The sequence below is a fragment of the Cynoglossus semilaevis genome, chromosome 8, assembly GCF_000523025.1.
Source record: "Cynoglossus semilaevis isolate Cse_v1.0 chromosome 8, Cse_v1.0, whole genome shotgun sequence".
Classification (NCBI taxonomy): domain Eukaryota; kingdom Metazoa; phylum Chordata; class Actinopteri; order Pleuronectiformes; family Cynoglossidae; genus Cynoglossus; species Cynoglossus semilaevis.
In genome coordinates, this window is record NC_024314.1 from 6320246 (window position 1) to 6340650 (window position 20405).

General features: G+C 38.9%; 1 long non-coding RNA gene across 1 annotated transcript; it reads right to left on the reverse strand.

Annotated features, from left to right (window-relative positions):
• Positions 1-16999: 16999 nt before the first annotated feature.
• LOC107988844 (uncharacterized) lies at positions 17000-18339 on the reverse strand. Its single transcript, XR_001760339.2, has 3 exons — positions 17992-18339; positions 17855-17913; positions 17000-17788 (listed from the first exon to the last, which is right to left on the reverse strand). It is a non-coding gene; the product is annotated as an uncharacterized LOC107988844 (long non-coding RNA).
• Between the last annotated feature and the right edge of the window lie 2066 nt (positions 18340-20405).

Here is a 20405-nt window from a genome sequence, read left to right on the forward strand (position 1 = left end):
TTTGTTAATGTCAGAGCCAGAGTGACTGCTATACTCATTTTCTGCTGTTACTCAGCTGTTGTACGTTTTATCTGAAAATGTCTTGTAAACATTGAAGAACACCGAGGTAGGCCCTAGTCATGAATTTTCATTACCAACTTTGTGGTAAACTTGTGTAAATCTGTGTGGTAAACCTGGTGATCATTCAATCACTTGATCTCCACCTTGCATGTCTGCCTGCGTCTTTGTAAAAACCCTATTTTCTAAAAATCTGGGGAAATCCTTGAATTATATGTCTGTCACTCATTGGGAATTCAAAATTGTCACCAAAACCAGTCCCACAGTAGAACTGATTCGTATTTATTTCACCACTTGTGGTTGTTCACCGAAGCATCTTGTGGCTTTTTGTCTCATTTGTTTTGTTCATGGAATTCATTGTGGATCATATGTTTAAATCCTGTGGACTGGGTCTGTCTTTGTCATAAAATCGAGAAACAAGATTTTTCCTTTTTTTTTTTTTTTTTTTTCAGGGCATAGTGCCCTCTGCAGTAAAATATGCTGCAGCATGATTCAATTCCTTGGCTTGTTTGGATGTGGGATCCAAGTTAATTCCCTATTCTAGTGACAGTGTGATGGTGGTTCAGCTACTTTAGGGGTTGTCTTTGCGCAGCTTGATCCTATAGGACGGACAGAATAATAAACACGATTATGAAAATGCATGTAAAATAACAATATTATGACTCACAACTATCTTGTTTAAGTTGTATTTTGGTGCCAGTGGTAAGAACAGAGGCACATTTCCTTTATTAAAGTAAAGCTATGATTCACAGCAATCCTGTAAGTTTCCATATTGATTTAACAAATTTGTAAAATTATTAGGGTAAAGAATTTTAAAGCATGGGCTGTAGACATTCTCCAACTTTACGAAAATTTGCTTCACATTTTCCTATATTAATTAATCCATCATTTCATTACTTTTTATTTCATGACGGCATGAAAGAATTATTAAAATATGACCTCATCATTTATTGTAATGGAACAAAATCACAGAGCAAATGAAATGAACAAAGGTAAATTTGTATGAATGGATACACACAAGCGCGCATACACCTTCATCAGCAGCTGTAACTGTGAAACAAGGGGGTGTAAATCCATTATCCTCAATTATCTCAGAGTTTTCCTCCTCATCCATATTCCTGCCCCGTGAATGTTACATGAAAATGACTCCTGTTCTCTATTACAAAAAAACAAAAACAAAACACACACACACAAAGCATTTAAGATGGATTCACGACACCTGCTTCCAAAGCATTGAGCCTTAAATGCCTTGGATCAAGTGGAATTGATGAACAGAAGAAGCAAAAAAGAACACCAAACAAATCATGACTAAACAACATACATACATTGATACATAAAGTCGAAAAAGCTCATTTGCTTGATTTACCGGCCTCTTCTATAAAACCTTTCCACATGGTTTAATTAGTGTGTGTTCTGCCCCGTTTTTCATGTTTAAAAGGTGATGAATTATATAATTAAAGGGCTCACAATTTAAATCAATGGGGCAGAAAGGTAGAAGGTAATTAATCAGAGCTCTGGCTGGCATAGGTATTCTAACTTTCGGGGGGGGGCAAGATATCTGATATCCCTGTCCTGCACAGGCATGCAGTTAGAGATAATGTTGATAGACAGCCATTTTATATATACAACAGTAGCATAAACAGCACACCAATAGTCAGAACAATAGGTTGGTTCCACTGTTCGACTACTGAGAGAAAAAGCTACTGCAACTGCTGGTGAGACACTAAACTCTTCTAAATCTACATCGTTTCTGGTGGATATATGAACATAAAGCTCCATCCATTACCTCCATCCTGCATTGGCTAACAGCAGGTGGTGGGCGGGGCTACCCCCACAGCACAGCTGCTCATCCTCTGACAGCAACAGTCGCTGTCATCAGTCACAAATTAAAAAGAATTAGGGATATGTGCTTCATCCATAATGGTGACACGATGTCATCGACATGATGTGAAAATTAGAGTTAAAAAAACGATTACACGGATATAAGATCATTGATCACATTCATAGCATCCTGAAGGTTGACCAGCTGGAAAACATTTACACCACCTATAGGTGCAAACGGGCAGATCAACTTGGAGTAGACTGTAATTCTGCATATTTAACAGGAGTGTGTGCGCATGTGTGTGTGTGTCATGTAAGGCTGGATGTTACTTCTACATAGTTAAAGTGAAATATTCCAGTACCTCTAATAGGGAGTCTCTTGCTGATGAGGAGGTAGTTTATCTGCTTTATGTAGTTAGTATTTATGCAACTTTGTTAATTATTGGAATTTTTTTCCTCACAAAGTTAAATATATACTTTTTTAAGTGATCAGAGGCTCTGACAGAGAGGCGTTCACTTCAACAACCCTGTCTGTTGAATTTCATCTCATAGATAGCTCTCCATGTGAGGAAATCACGCTGCCGGTGGCCTCCAGAGGAAAGGTCAGGTTGGTTGTGAATGTCAGAGGAAAAGCATTCCACATCCTGCTTCTAATTAGCGTTTTTTAAGTGTGTAATTAATGATTATTAGTGGAATTGACATTTATGTGTGGGTTTGTGTGTAAAGGTCTCCAGTGCTTAACGTGTGTTGGGTCAAACTGTAGTGTTGCTACCTTGATGAACATAACAACAATGAACAGTCACATGTTTTATGCACAGCTTTTTTATGTTTTTGAAACATTCACCACTGTTTGTCACTAACGTTGTGAAACTTATTATGTAGTAACATGAAACTTATCACATTATTACATGATACTGAGCCCCAGTGAGGCAGCAATACGCTTCTGCAGTTCATCAACCAGATTGTTGGAGAAGAGAGGTGTTCAACAACCGAGGTTTCACTCTATTATACATAAATAAAACCTTGCCTCATCAAATTCTCACTCACACAAATGTTTTAGACAGGCCAACACTTTTTTTTAATCCATTGTCATGCTACTTACTTCCCTGGGAGTACCGACAAGTCCAGGCATGTCCTCAAACGTGTGAGATCTCCATCACACTCGCCACAGCAGGATAATGGACACGCTGTACCATATCAACACTTCTGTTTCCCTGTGTGCTGATGGCTGCAGCTGAAGTGCTGCAATGTGGGCGGCTGTCACCCAGTGCCACTAAACAGCAGGTGAAGCCCACATGACCACCTGGCACAGAACAGTAAAAAAAACCCAAAGTCTTAATTCATTCAGAGAAACACAATGAGGCATGTTTATGTAAAGAAGAGAATATGTAGAAATGTGTGTAGCAGCAGCTGTAACGGACCAGAGGAAAGTCCCACAGTGAGTTGGCCCAAAGTGATGCTCACAATATCTGCCATCATGAGAAGCCACATGATATATGGTCTGTGCCTCTGTTGCTTCCATTTTTTTTTCTTTAACGCCAGTGAGGTCACTAAAAGTCAACCTCAATTACAGAAAAAGAAATACAATATACAGGGAGAGAAAAACATAGATTGAAGTCCTACCTGCAAAAAAAAAACAACAACAAAAAACCACAATTACAAGTACGCCAACTGTTTTTAACCTCTTTCTGTGCAAAGAATAATGGCTGCCATTGCCCGACTTTATTAAATTTACCACCCACCTTGTTATCATTTATGCCTAGTGAGTTTTTACCCATGAGTTTTAAACATGCTGCAGAACCATTAAAAGAAAACAGCAGACAGTAACAGTAAATGTCAAAAATCAAATGAGTCATTAACTGTTGAAAGAGTCAAAAACAAGCAAAACATTCCTAAAAAAAAAAACATGTATTGTTGGTATTTTGTTAAAAAAGCAGATATTTGTCCTCAGGCTGAAAATCAACAATTGAAAATGAAGTTTGAAGGTGTTGTTCTGGAGGACTGAATGAATAAGGCTTCTGATGGAAGCACAGAAGGACACCAAGAAATTTGAGACTCACCAGCCGCCGTTTCTTGGAGGGTTTGCAGTTTAGAGGGTGGAGCAGATGGACGGCTAACAATGAGCTGCTGTAATCAATTCACTGTGAGTGTGTTAGAGAGGGAGAGGAAAGAGAGAAGCTGCTGAGAAAAGTTGAAGCTACTGCGTGTAGGTCTGTTTTTTTAAGATGAGAATGAGACTAATACCAGTGTTTGAACACAGTTGAAATACAGTTAATCTAAGACATGAATAGAGGGGTAGTGCACAAAATTCTAATTTGGAAAATAATTAAAACCTATGAAAATATCAAAGCTTTGTTTTCCACATATAATCTATTTAGGACTAAACATGTCAGTGAGATTTGTTTTTGTCTGAATATCTGTTCTTTGCCCCATCCAAGGACTGAAATACAGTTCCCCCAAATGAAAACGAAAAAAAATAGATGATGCACGATCAAAACCTTTTTAAAGCATAAATAATTTGACTAGAATTTCATTTATGTCTGATCAAAACATTATTTACAACGGCTTTCCTGTTGAAATGTATTTTCGTTATATTATATTATATTATATTACATTGCATTTCTGCAATAGTCTCAGCACTGCCAATCACGGGTGACATGTTTTGTGGGAAGGACTTTTTGACATTACACTCAGACCATTTCTGTTCTGCTAAAGCAGTGAACCTTCACCCATCTACAGCCTTGATAGAACATGCTGTTTACCCAGAATGACTCTGCCTAAGTAGTTCATTTGAATAAAGCAGCTCCAATAATGATCTTTGCAGCAGTTGTGTAAAGTGAGTGTCTCATTTAAAGACTCAACCTACCATCTGTTTTTTACATACTGCCGTGACTTAAATTAAAAGCTGCCGTGTGAGACTTGGCCAAGTTTGTCTATGCTCAGGCTGTGCGCTTACCCACTTTGCCATTTTGTTTTCCAGTCACTTCTGTTATTGTTTACACATTAGCTCATGCAGACTCGTATCCTCATGTTGAACCACTGTTTCTGTTTCCTGAGTCAAAATTGCAACTCACAGCTGCTGCTTGTTGAACTTGTTAAAGAAAAGAGTTTATTTTGAATGTGAGGTCGATGCTAAAAAGACAGTGTTTCTAACTCCTCAGACTTTTTTTGGCAATCATTATTGTGTTTATTTGTTTTGTTGATTTTTGTTTTTGTGCCTTATGGTTGAGGCCTGGTCCTCATTTAATATATATATATATATATATATATATATATATATATAGGATCACTGAAGTATAGGATAATGGGATTCACCAGGTTATACGTAATTTGGCTGCCAAAACAGAATTTTTTTAAAAATAAATAACTTCAAAGGAAGTACACTGAATGTTTCATTAGATTAATAGACTAATAGCATTAGATTGTATATTTCTGTTCAGTTTTGTGCTGCTTCACATGATGTTACCAGAAGCAAAGCAAGAATGTGTTTGTTTTTTTTTTTTTACTTGGTGTCCCTGTATTATTGTAAGACCGTGTACATTTTTGCTTGACATTGTTGAATCTGCTACACAGATTAGCTCTGAGCTATAGTACCCAGGAAAAGCAGTCATATTTGGGTCAGATTTATCTCCCATACACATGTCAAATGTAAAGAAGAGCACGTGCAGTCAGCAAACAGGGGCCGGGTGCTTTGACTAATTTAAACCAATACTTTAATTTAATCAACAACAACATTGTCTCCAGTTACCATGTGTTATGACTTATATCCATATCTGGCCATACATCAATCACAAGAATTCAACTGATTCTGCAAATGTGGTGCTTCAAGTAAGAGCTGGGGTGGGGTTGTGTGGCAACCCTAAAGCATAAAAGGCAGCAGGGTGGAATTTTTGGTGGTAAATTTACAAACAGTGACTTTAAGTTAGAACAAAAGAAAAGAAGAAGAATGTATGCATCTGCAGTGCAGGGAATAGAATAACAAGCCATCACCGCCTCCCATCCTTAATCTTTTCCTCACTTATACTTCTGCAGTTCCATTAATTATCACTTTGACCTGGCATTTACGGAACACCTGAGAAACTAGGCAGGGACCATGAGTTAGAAGTGGAGGTGAGAATAGAACATGCTAAAAGAGGTGAAGCAGAGCTCTCTCCTGCAGGGCTGGATGACACAGGTGCAGTAGCACAGTGAGCCTTTCCGTACATATCACCGTGTCTGCATCAGAGTCGGCACTCTGGCTGCTGAGTGTCATGCATGTTCTCATTATAGTGTGCAGATGAGTCATGCTGTTCAAATAGGCTGTCACTTGCAGTGGGGCTTGGGGACCAGGAGACTACGATGAAACACTAATGATTACCATTAAAGACATAGCTGTTTCAGAACAGTCTAGACCTGCAGTGGAGAGCTAACTGTCTAATGCAGGGCTGGCAGACTTTACAGTCATGTAAGTGAAAAGATTGTTAAACCAGGTAGTTTTTGTATTTTTTGTATTTTTTTGCCTCTGTGGGATACGGAGGTGTGTATGTCTCGAAGCTCTGCATCTGTGGTAAGAATTCAAAAAAGCTGTGAGAGCCCGATTTTGCAGCAGCCACTCTTATTTAACAGTCACTTAATTTTACGAGTGCTTTTCATCCAATTCTCAGAGGTATAGCCGAGGAGCCATTGATGTGTCGTATATTGCTATCTCATGAGAGGTTAAAATGCCTTATATCTTCAGTTTCCTGCTTAATGTAGGGTATGTTTGCTTTATTGATCTAATCAACAAGACAGACCGCTGTCAGAACTGCTCCAGGGAATCAGATTTGATTGGATCAACTGAATTTCCTTCTGTTCACTACATCACATGCAATTCAGCTCACATGTGCCGTCTCAGTGGATTTACAGCATCAGTCAGTCAAACATGTTCTGCTAACATGAGAGTGTTGTATGCCGCCACTCATCTAAGACTTGATGTGACTCCATGTTACACTCATATCCAACAATGGTGAGGTTTCCAGATGGAGAATGTCAGCTCCTCTCTAGGAAGTCTTGATTCTGAACTTCCCTGAATGTCTGAGCTGTATGTCCCAGCTTTCTGAAATCATTATTTTCTTAAAGATACATTTGAATTTTGCAGAAAGTACTGCTACAAGGCAAGACTTTCATGCAGCTCAGTTAATGCAAAAACACTACATTTAATATCTGTTTTCTCCGATTACCTGTTGCAAACCATGTCTGGTTTTGGTGATAGATTTTGTAGCATCTGAGGTGTGTGGGGTTTGAGAATTAGAATTATTATTAGTTTATTAATTTTCCCTAATGTTCTATTTATATATATATGTATATATATATATATATATACACTGTATATATATATATACACACACACATTTTTGATAACGCAAACACACAGAAGTGATGCAGTGGTCAACAGTATACCAACTTCTCAGAAAAGGGGTTTAATAGATTTTATTGGCCTCAGTCTAAAACCATACAGTGTGAAAATTAATTTTAAAGTAACCTACTTAAAATGTGTAACAACAATAAGCTACTTTCTTTCTTTTTTTTCTTTTCTATTTTTTTTTTACAATGTTTTAAAGACTTAATAATGTACTCAACTGAATAGGCATTGATAAATACATTTTCCTGGAGTAGATGTCACTTACAGCATTGTGCTACATGACAGGTACATCAGTTACTGTGTTGCTCACAGTTGTATCCTATTTTCTCAGTTACTTGTCCTGCTTTTGGTGCCCTGAACATTGTGAAAAATGTAGTAGTTTACATTAAAGGCTTGTCCTACACATCAGTACAATTTTAGCAGCACACAATAAAGGACAAGTAAAATAAACAAGGCACGGATAACGCATAACTGGCAGTTTGATATCAAATATATGTAGTCTACATATGTTTAAATGTATTACCTGGTAGGTATGGATCATTCATCATGATCAAAATTATTCATGACTCATCATGAATAATTAAGAAAAAAAAACACAAGCGTTAAATTAGTTTTTAGATGCAATGAAAGTCAACAAGTTTTACTAAACTTGACTGTTCTACTTGCCAGTAATTTATTTGTCCGGGGAGAGGCATTTAAAATGTTGTTTTTGCAAAGAAACAGCTGTATAGGAGACCTGCAGACCTGCTGGCTGCATTTTTAAATATTGAGTGATACCAAATTTAGCTTTTTTATTTACACAGTCCTAACCTTGTGCATAATATACATTTGTAATGAAGGTGTAGAAAAACCCATTTCTTACTGTGATCAGAGAGCAAACCCTCGGGGAACAACAGCTGCCACTGAGCAAATGAAATGGACCATTTTTGCACTTTCAGACACAGTGACACACATATGGATCCACACTAGAAGACTGAGAGACTATTGCACACAGACACCTTATTGTATCTGTCTATTTTCCTTATTTGCATTAGAACATCGGCTTAAGATTCACACGGCAAACATCCATCTAAAAGCTTAACTGCACCGCATCCTAAACTGAGACCAAGCTGCCAGGATGACTGATTATCTGCCTTCCTTCTACTCAACACTACAAACATGGCAGCACATACTGTGAAGCTTCTGCCAATCAACATGCTAGTGTGTGTTGGTGTGTGTGTGTGAATAGTACATGCATTACCCTCCCTTTGCTCTGCTTGCTACAGTTTATCCCTCCCTGCCCCGGAAGCTACAAAGATTAATCCTCACAGGGCAAAACTTGCTTTTTTAGTTTTCTACTTTACCTTCCTGCACTGTCTGTTCCATACCAGACGGAGGCAGCTGCTCAGATGTTGTCACCTGACACAGAGAAAATATGTTCATACTGTGTACTGCACAGTTAATTGCATTATTCTGCATTTATTTATTTTTTGCCACTCCCTTTTCTTCTTTATCCCCTTTTTGTAGTTAGGCCTTTGTTGCCCCCTGCACTACAGTATGTTGGCACATTCACAGCTATTGCTTCAAAACCCATTCCTACAAAATTGCTGACCTCATTGAACTAAGGAAATGAAATTACAAATCAATGTAGTTTCCCCTTTTTGGAACAATAACAGAAAAAAATGTAATTTAAATTTGTGCCACCTCTGCATTGTCTCCATGGCCCTGAGTTAGTCACTGCTGATATAAGTAACACGATAAGTAATATTGTTTCTGTTCTGACTCAGTCTTTGTAGCAATGATTACAAATCAGTTTCAGGCACATGTCACGCTCTGATTGATTGTCACTTATGGGCAGTTGAATATTTTTAATCAACTGCTTCACTCTTTTATTTTCAAACTCACTTTCAGAAGCGAGATGAGACTAAAGATGTCCAAGATTCTGGGAAAAACAGCAGGAACTAGAATTGTATTAGTACATTAGAGGCTGTGAGTAGAGTCCAGGTTGTGCACTGGATCCATTACACCATTTATGCATTGTTGGTTTTGTGCTGTTTTTGGTGGCTCTAAAAGACAGCAACATTCTGGAGACAGTTATGTTGGACACATATAGCGAAATAAAAACAGTGAGCCTCCTTAAAACTAACTATATTTTCCACAGTTTTGCCATCTGTATCTGCTGACTCTTCCATTCTATGTGGATTGATCATAAGCACGTACTGTATGTTATATTAGAGTAATATTTGCATACTGTAGAGAACACACCCTGTACTGTACTGCATTTACCCTGTGTGTGTGTGTTTGGTTGTAGCAAATGACGGAGCCAGAGCAGCAGCTCTTATCAGAGTGTTGTATATGTGGCAGTATAATGGGGTCACAGTAGACAGGCACAGGCTCTATTTCACAGGCTGAGAGATGGAGAGTGCAAGGCAGTAGTTGAAGGAGGCCGCGGACGGGTCTGAATAATGAATTTTTTCTCCCCTACCTATCTACTTTGTCCCTATATAACTACCACCCTCCTCGCCAACACCGACCACTCGGATATTAAAAGATGTCATAGGCCCCACAGTGTCACAGAGGAGCCGGTGGTAATGATAGGGGGAGGCATGAGGGAGCAGTGCACACCAGTGAAACGGGACATGTGGATGCAGACTGACAGAATGCTATTGAAAAGCAAGTGTTTCAGTGCTGGCTTGCCAAACATTGCAAGTTCGGATTTGTACAATTACAGAAACCCCTCCTCACCCCCACCCCAACACATAGGCAGGAGGGCCACACAGGGGACATTTTTGGATGAAGGATGAAGCCCTACACCTGTTGTGAGCCTAGCAGCTGATCACACACATTTCTGCACATTTTTTTAAGATAACTGAGGAGTGTTTCAAAGCAGATTAGACAGTAAGTTCACATGACACTGTAAATGGCACTGAGGCTGCTGTTGTCTTTTTGAAGCATGGGCATCAGGAAAAGGTCGATCTGCAGCAAACACAGGTTAAGTGGTCATGAATTAATAATGCTACACTGCTTGGAAGCAACAAAGGTCCGTAAAACAAGAATACAGAGACGCATTGTTTTAATTAAAGTGTTTGTTTGACAATAAAAGTACTATTCTGGCCCTTTTATTTTTAATAACTTTAGTGTAAAAACCTCTCCTCTTCATTGCTTCCTATCAATGTGAAACAAGGTGAATTGCAGCAGCACCATGTAATTACTTATTCACAACATCACTGCCTGAGTCGATCGACCAAGGCAGAGCAGAGACACGAGATGGAGATATGGTTTGGTGTAAATACGTCAAAATCCTCAGATGAACTCTGTGTTTCTAATATAGTCTTTGTTTTCCTGTTTTTTCTTCTTCTTTTTAAACACTAACACTTGTTGCAGTAGACACTCGGCCCTGATATGAGTGCCCGTCTACTAACAAAACAAATTAGACTGACAGACAGACAGAAGAAAGACTGTACAGTTTTACAGTAGAAAGTCTTCTTAATGAAACTGCCTTTTGTGAATATGGGTCTTCAGTGCAACCAGCCATGCCATGAATATGCAATGCCTCAGTCAGCTACGCTTATTTAGCAAATATCAACAGGACGAACCACTGGCTGCTCTGCCTGATAGCTAGTGCCAGACTGTTAACTATAGCACTGTGTGGTAATGTTTTCTAAAGATAAGGTGTCTGGATTTGTTACTTCAACCATGAACTAATTTGAGGTGAGAGCAGAGTATTCTAATGAGTGTATTAGGCAGCTACTTACAGTGAAAATTGTAATTAAAGGGATGACAGCTTTATTAACACAGAGTTGTAGAGTGGGAGATTAGCAGGAAGCAGACAATTACTTGTCTGTATAAATGTATGTATGCGTAAGAATGTATCCCACAATGCACCGTTTGAATGTTAAACACTGGAAGGTCTTTTGTTAAACATTGCTTGAGGCTCTCAACAATTTCTTCCATATAAAGACGGTTATAACATTTTTTCACTGCGTGTTCTGATTGCCTAGCCGGAGGTATGAAGGTATGATTATAGTGCAGATGCCACTGGTGTTGTGCAATTCTTGTAGAAAAGATCAGTTAGGACTTTATTTATTGTTTTATACACTTTCTGTATGGAGCTGTCTGCCTGTTTGTAATCCAGAGGACAGTCTGGAGCAAATTCAAATCTGTGAAATGCATTTTGGTGGCAGTATGTAACAGGAGAACAGATGGAGTAAGTGTGACAAGGTTGAGCATCTCTTAAACCTGATACATACTTCAATGCACCAAGAAACAAGAAGCATAATTAGTTCTAGCCAGGACATTTTATGCTAAGCATTGTCAGAAATGGACAGAACAAAGGTGAGGTGGCAAATTTAATCAGTGCATTTGATAAAACTGGACAGAATCTTTTTTTTTTGCAGTTGAATTCTAATGAAATTAATTGTTTGTAATTTGTGGAAGTTGTTTGCTTTTTATAGCTTAAATCAATGCAAATGACCTGCTATGAAATGTTTATCAGGTTTCACAGATTGAGTTTGTGAACAGCTTTTCTATCCTTTGTGCCTCATTCACATTGATAGGTTGTAATTCAATTTGAATGTTCTTTTAAGAAATAAATTCTATAGAAATTCAGAATTTAAAAATATTGAATTTGCGACCACTTTTATGCCTGTACTGGACTGGAGAAATGTGGTTCACATGCAGGCACTTTCTCAAAGTTTGTATACTATGGAGCTTTACTATTCATTATGAATTCAAAGCATTTACACACCATTCACACACAACATGTGTTCTAATGTCGTATCGTTCTATTTGTACCCCTACAGACTGAAGTACCAGCATGTATATATTGACAAGGTTATTTTCAGGTTGTTTCCATCACATATTCTAGCTTATATAAAAAAAAGTTACATCCTATAAACCCAGGGTTTGTTCTCTTATCTAGAACAAACGTCTGAAGTGAATTTGGGGACACAAAGCATTTGAATAAACAAATATTTTGGTGTTGAATGGCTATGCTTCAGGCCAGCTTTAAGCTTTAATCACCATATTTGTATGTGAGACCACAAGGTGTGGTGCCATAAACAAAGAAATCTGACAAAACTCAAAGTTCTCTCCCATCATTAATGTCTAAATTTTGAAGCTCATGTCTTTGGTGGAGATGCGTGATGCTTGGCAGAGTCCCACTCTATGGGACCCACCAGCGTCACAATGACAGATGGCAGGGGAATGCAGCTGTGACTAAGGAGCTGAGGAAGTGGCAATACAGATTTTAAACCCTGACGTTGACATTGCTTCAAGATGCAAGTTATGGGAGTGGAAGAAGAAATTTGGCAAACATCAGTCTCAGTCATGTACCGTGTAAACAAATATCTGTGTAAGAGAGTTTGTGATGTATATCCAGTATCTGATGATCAGGAAACTTGACAAATCTTCCTAATTTTCCTGAAAAGCTACTTTAGCTAGTTATTTCACATACACACACAAAAAAAAACTCAAGGACAGTTCCAGGCACCTCGACCTTGATGATTTGCTTTTTGGCAGAAGGTAGAATTCAGAATAATCAGGTATCACATTTGGATTCCAACTCAGGAGCCTAGTTTGTGAAATGAGTTGGCATTTGTAAAAAGGCAGACACAGACTGATGGAGTCGCTCTGAGGCTTCTGAGGGAAATCCTCATTTCTTCTCCTGGAGCTTAAAACTAGCATGTGTGGTGAAAGGAGTGGGAGCACAGAGGTAAAACGGAACCATCTGGATGTGGGAATTTGCTGACAATGGTATTTACCATGTGCCATTGTAACTAAGCTGGCATGAGCTTTTTTTATTTATATACAGGGAATGACTGTGAATCATCATTATAAGCTGGTTACATTTTGAGTAAATTGGGTTTATATTAATTTGATTTGAATAATGAGCAGGAAAAATGACAAATTAAAATAGATGGATTTGCAAAATTATTACAATTCACCAATGATAAATTAAAATTTAGTCAAATGATACTTATTTGTCTTTTTGTGTTTTGTTCTTTAGGAGTATACTAAAACACATCTGAAATGTTTTAAACTAATTGCTCTTCTCACTTTATAAAAGGTTTAGGCAGGTCAACAGTGATGAAGATGGTGGTTAGCATTATTGTTTTCTGCTGGAGATAAATGCAGGCAGACCTGTCTTGTCTTGTCCATTTACCTATTGCTGTATACTTATTCAAATCAAGACTGAAAATTGTAGCTTTCATTAGAATTGCTTTTTCTCTGGAAATAATCTAATTTGTAATTTAGTTTGCTGAAGATTGTCACTGAAGACAACATGTTGTAAAAGCAAGTCCCAAGAGGTGCATATTTAGGAGACTTCAGAGCAAAAAGATCTAATGGTGACATTATTCAGTAAAAATGCCAGTAAAATATAGTGTAGCATTTATTTAGTTTAGGTTTTTGTTTATGTGTATTTATGTTCTTCCCTCCTGCCAGAATAGGTCAAATCTCATTCACAGTCCAAGGGGTCACTTATTGACTTGATTCATCCCCTCTGACTAGACTCATACAGAATGGAGGCTTAACAAGATTACTGTTATATATGGCAGCCGTAATGGGAACCTCTCTGGAGGTTGTGGTGCTGCTGATTTGTGTCCCACTATCCAGATTTGAGCAGAAATGCCTACATTCAGCACACGGCCTCCCTCCACCAGGGAAGTCCTGATATATTATAGCTGCAGCGGATCAATCAATCTACCCACTCCCAGCCTTTACATCTCTCCACCTGCTGCCTGCCGGGACAGTGATTCCTCAGAGGACTGTGCTGGGGGGCTGCACTCTTAGTCTGCACTCCACATGCACATGCCTGTCCACCTCCACCACTGGTTAGAGAAGTAACAAACTGAATGGGCCACTCTCAGACACATTCTCGTGTCCCTGCTGTGCATATATGTGAGACCTAAATCCAATTGTTCAACAGATTGCTTCTCTCCAGTGTGCTGCTAGTCAGGTCAGTTTAAAATGGAGGAGCTAAGTATTGAGGGAAGTTTAACAAAGAAGGGTAGTATTAGAAACTGCGGCACCGCCACACTTGTTTTGATTAATGGACCTCTCTCTGCCGCTGAATGACGAATTATCAGAAGGCTGGAGGGCTCGTTCATCACTGTCAGCTGAGCTCTGCTAGTGTTGTGTCTCCAGTCCACTAAACAGCCACGCTACCATCTCACCCTTATCACTCCCACCTGGTCCTGGAGATTTGCAAGGAGAGGCGGAGTTGAGAAGGAGGAGGCAGAAAACCCAGAGGGGACACATGTAAGACATTGGAGTTTGGTGGTGATGGTGTTCTTCATTCTGCTGGTAGCCATTGTAGAATAGAAGGCTGTATCTATCTGCAGAAACACCACAGGGTTAACCAGAATTACTAAATGAAAAAAAACAAAACAAAACAAACAAACCTTCAAACAGGTTTGATCATTCACCAGACACTGTCACATGACTAAAGTTAATTTGGAGAAAGTGGGGGAGGGGCTGATAAGAGTCCTTATGTTTGAATAAGTGAATCTCAGATAGCAGGATTTTGTTTTGTATCTTCAGCCTCAGGCTCAGCCTGGTCTCTAATTAAGCAGGTAGAAAGCAATTTAGCAACGGGAATCTTATCTTTGCAATTGCCAGGCGTGAGAGATAATATTCAGAGGCATAAATGCTAATTAATTACCAAGAGTGTTTTTACTGCAAAAAAGCTTCTCAGCCGCTGCATGTTGTGATGGACATCACAGGGGTACAGATGGAGACACAAGCTGCTGCTCGCACACACACACACACAGCCAGATATTTGTTCAAGTATCTCTGTGGTAACTTGGCATCATTAACATAATACACTGCCCATCACATTACCTTAATTCAAACCATCATAGCTGAATGCCTCACCATAACCATCACCCAGACATCAAGTTAATTCAAATCCACCCCTACTTTCATAAATGATTTCATCCAGTATTTCTTCCCCTACAAAGCTGTAGAGCTGTCATACATTGGCACAAGTCTCATTTTATATTTTACAGCCTGTCTCCTCCTTAATGCGTTCTCTCTCTCACCTGTATATTTATGCACTCACTCCCTACCTGGACCCTCACTCACCCCCACATGAGAAAAACAACGGAGTTGCTTTTCAGCTGCCATGCCAGACAGCAGAACACAGACTACAGAACAAGTGGAGCCAGTGATGGATGGAACATGGACAGCTGTCAACACACAGGGAGGATGGTGGCGGCCTTGAGTACGGGGAGGCGGAGCTGCAACTGATTCCCAGGTCTTATTTGTGTCAACAGGCGGCAACAAGTGGCACTCAATTAGGACGCTTTATTGACTAGGCTAGCTGGTCCGTGTCAGATGTCCGCTGGTGACACGGCCTAATGTCCAACAGAGACACTTGGTTCGAGATTACAGAAAATGGCAAAATCAAACAAAGATTGCTGTAGGAGAGAAAACAAATAAAAGGAGGAGAAGGTATTTGTTGAGAAATACATAGCGGAGAGAGAAGGAGGAGATTAGGGGAGATCAAAGATTGAAGTCTGTACCAGCCCTTTGAGACGTTTCTTCATACTTTTGTCTAGTATGTGTAGCCTACAGTGTAACATTAGTGATATTGAAAAAGAGACCAGATTGACAAATGGGAGAAGTAATTGGCAACTTTTACTTCTTATGTTGATTCTTGCCACTAGATACAGAAATTCCTTCTCACCACATTTCTTTAGAGTGAAATCCTCTAACGGTTTGTTTTTCATCCGTTTTTCCTGCGGTTTATTTGGTCTTTTGTTTCATTTCAAATGTCACTGCATCATCTGCATTGGGAAAACACACAGAGCCACCAACCGAGTTGTCTTTATAAAAAGTAATTGGTTCCAAGATGTTGTTTGAAGTGACATTTTTTGATGCATCTATGCCTCCTTTTTTCCAGCCATCTATTAAAAGTGTCTCAAACAGCTTAAAAGAAAAAAAAAACAACCTATTAATAACCTGCAACAGAAATAGTGATAGCAATGAAAACTCTGAAATGTTTTGGTGCAGAGAAAAATGCTTCACAGCTTTTAGTCGACTACTTATTTAAAAAAAAAAAAAAAATTCTCCAAACACTATAGTTAATAAAAACTGTAACTGTCGTTTTAGAGACAACCTCCCTGTTTATAAATTGTATAGTTGACTCTCAATGTCATACTAAAGGTTGATTATAACTTTCATTTTATATGTAGCTTTGAAGCTAAGCCACTGTAGCTACTGCATTAATAAATGATACCTGTGTCATAAAATACAATTTAATGCCCCCAAATATAATCAATCATACAGTAGTACAGGGTCCCTTCAACTTCATCCTCTAAAGTTCACGCTATAAGGTACTCTGGACTTTGTATTTCTTAATCATAACTTTGGAAGCTGTATTGCTGCCATTCGTTTACTTTTTGTCAAGTTTAATTACCAATAGGACATCTAATGTGTAGCTGTGTCAGGCCTTGGCTGATTAATGAAGCACTTGGTTGTTAAAGTATCTGTTGTATATTCTTGTCAACTCATCGGGGATATATATATATATATATATATATATATATATATAATCTTATTTGGATGGTTTGTGTATGGAATCTTGTATTTGGGAATTGTCAGTTTCCCTAGTTTGTGTTGTTTTTAGGGATTAATTCTAGCACTGATAGGATTCTTACATGGTCTGTAAGGTTCAGTACAACAAGGAAACACGTATTAGGGTGGTCATGCTGCATAAAACCCAGTGTGTGTGTGTGTGTGGGGGGGGGTGAAAAGTTACATGACTATTATTAAGGAGGCCACCCTGGGAATTTCACCCAGGGAACTGCTCAAACACAAGGCACAAAGGTTTGTGGTTACTGGAGGGCAAGAGACGTGGTTCAAAGTTTGAAAATACAAATTTTATTCAACATTTGATTTTAAAAAGTATACTCCATAAAACTCATTCACATAAAATAAAATAAAAACCTAATCAGGGCTGAGGCCGAAGTGGATGGGCAAGGGCTAGTGCAGGGGTCAGATCCTCCAACATAAGGCAAAAATAACTTAAATCACCAGGCACAAGTGGCAAACACACCCTCAGTGAAGAAACCCACCACCAGGTCACCAGCACCGCCACCACCGGCCTACAGCAACTGAAAAGGAAAAAGACTAGCACATCAGTTGGGTAGTCCCCAATAAAATAAAATAAAAAATGCTTATGCATAGGACCGCGGTGTACGGCCGAACAATCGTCCTGCACAGCGTGTATCTTGGAAGTCGTTAAGCCGCTGACGGCCGCAGAAGAACGCCGTAGGCAGCAACAAATATACAGCAATACAGTGAAAACAGCACAAAATAACACCAAACAAAGCAGCACAAAATAACAAAAAAAAAAAAAAAAAAAAAAAACAAAAAAAAAGCAGCAGCTACCCAATGAGGTGCTTACAACACATAGTCAACAGGAAAACACTATTAGCATGTGCTAGATGCACTAAGATTGATGCAGTGGCACGTAACGATGTGCATACCTTCTCAGAACACACACTCACGAGGAGGAAGGTTTGGACTCCAGCCGCCAGCATTCACCTGTGACCAGACCAGCATTACCTACCTAGCAGCACCAAGAACAACGCCGAGAGAAACAACACTTACCACCGGCCAACGACCACAGCAGCACACACGGTGCACGGAGCAGCACACAAACTGTCGTCCTACAACAACAATTACAAATAACTTAAGTATAAGAACAAACAAAACGACGAGCGAGGTGAAGCAGCGGGCGGCCATACCTGTCTGGCACCCGACCTCTGACCCGGAAGTAACGCGGGTGACGATGAGAGCGCAGAGGAAGATCCGGTGGGCGGACTACCGTTTTTATACCGGCTCTCTCAACGACTGGCGGAAGTGGGGAAGGGAAACCATAGCAACAGTCTACAGAAAGACCGAGGGGAAAAAACAAGACAAAAACGCTCGTACTGCTACACCAAGATAAATCAAAATGCTGGCTCCATCTGTAGCAGTGCCTCTAGTGATGATTGATTTGATTAGTCAGTGATTTTGCTTTGTGTTGTTTGTGACACTGCTTTTAATATCTTTTTTTTAAGTACATGACACCCATTGTCATATGTTATAGACAAAGCCATTATATTTGTTTAAAAATATATATAAAATAAATCATAAAATAGAGACCTCCGCTGTATCTATAGACACAGGAGCATACAGCATGTGCACAATCTACACTCTTTTGATTCTAGTTTGGTCAAATGCTGCAGCAAGACTCTTGTAATGTTGTGCTAAATCTTGTTTGATTTTTTTTTTTTACAGGAAGAAACGAAAATGTTGAAATGGTATATTAAGTGTTTTAAAAAGTTGGTACTTGGTCTAAAATAACCAAAGTATTGATCCATGGAGAACCACTTTAGGACCTGTGTTTTGAACGTCCACTCACAGCCTACGGCTGTCGTGTTGTAACCTAACCCTGCATGTTGATTGCAAAATAGTATCTGATGTACCAACCCACTGACACCTTCAGGCCAATGAACAACAAGTTTAGTTATTTCTTTCACTGTCTTCCTTTCTTTCAGCTTTGTTACATCTACGTAGAAAATTAGTAAGAACCATCAGAGATTAATGGCAGAAGTCCAGCCAGCACTGTCTTTTAGTCTAAATATTCAGCTTCTTAGCTGTGACTTTGATTAAAGAATATCTTTCTTTCGCTAGGAAACCTCATGAACATGTGAACACACTCTTGTTTTTCAATACTCAGCCTTGTTATCTCTAACATCAGTCCAAAGCCTTGAATAAATTGTCACATGACTGTTTGTTTCTTACAGTTTTTGGTGATTGTTTATTGATTTGTTGACTTGTGTGTGTTTCCGCATAATGAACAGGACAGCTTCTCTGTTTGACTTCTGCTAAAATTCTGTATTGGGCCATGCGTTTTTTAGAAAGCAGAATATGTTAATTTTCAGTTGTTGGATGAATATAAATGCAGTGTTTACTCTTTGCTCTTGACCAAAATACAGGAACTTAGGAATTACAGGAATTTAAATTATGTGATGAGCAGACAAGGAAAACATATTGTGTAAAATTCTATATTTCAACATGAATTATTTAGGTCTGTCAAACAATACATTTTTAAAAATCTGATTAATAATAGATTAGCAGTGGACTTATCATGAGCTAAATAATCATGATTAATCATGCTGATGGAGAGACACAGCTCATTTCTTCTGATATACAGTATCTATAATGCAGTCAGTGCTGGACACATGAGTTCATTTCAGTATTTTACTCCAAACTACTCCCATTCCTCTGTGTCAAAGTTAAAGTAAAACAAAACCCTGAGGTTTTGAATTGGGAGCAATCCAGACATCCAGGCTGGATTTGAATAGGGAGTAATTCTTTGAGAGAATTATGCAAACAATTTAGCTGTGAGCTACGTGCACAGGTCACAAATAAGCAATTTCTACAGCCAAGTGAAGATCTGCTTGCCAAGCACAACTAATTGTTTGTAGAGTACGGCCAATGTGTTCAAATGATTTATTGTAATGAGAAAGATGACAAATATGCTACTGTCAAACTGTGTGTCTGACCGTGGCCTGTCAGTTTAATCTGCTCTATCCTGTGACTTGATGGAGACTAGAGTGGATGTTGTACAGAGAGACAAACAGTTGAAAAAACAAACCGTGTCTTGAGAGATGTCACGTCTTCCCGATGTATTTTTGCAGCAACTGTTTCTTCCTGAAACTCAATGCATTGTTATATTTATTCAATTAGCTACTAAATAAAGAATGACTCACAGACACAACGGCAAACAAGAGTAACATAAAGAAGTAACACAATAAATATGGATTAATCTTCAAGAAACAAAATTCAAAATTCAATTACAGATGTATGTTGAATGCGTAGCACTAATGCATGATCATTGGATTCCAGACTCTTTACTAATGGCCCCATGTTGTGATGGCACCGCTTCACTGAATATTGGACATAAAATAAATATAGCAGTGTCAATATTACTCCCTGGCATCATTCCTGAGGAGGTTATGCTTGGATCATTGTCCTATTGGGAGGTTCGATGATGTCCAAGTTTCAGTTACCTTACAGACAGCGTGATGGATACAGAAAAAGGGAAGCCCGGCAGTTCACACAATGTACAAGCACTTAGTGTCAGTGGAGGGAGGAAAGACTGGAAGAAATC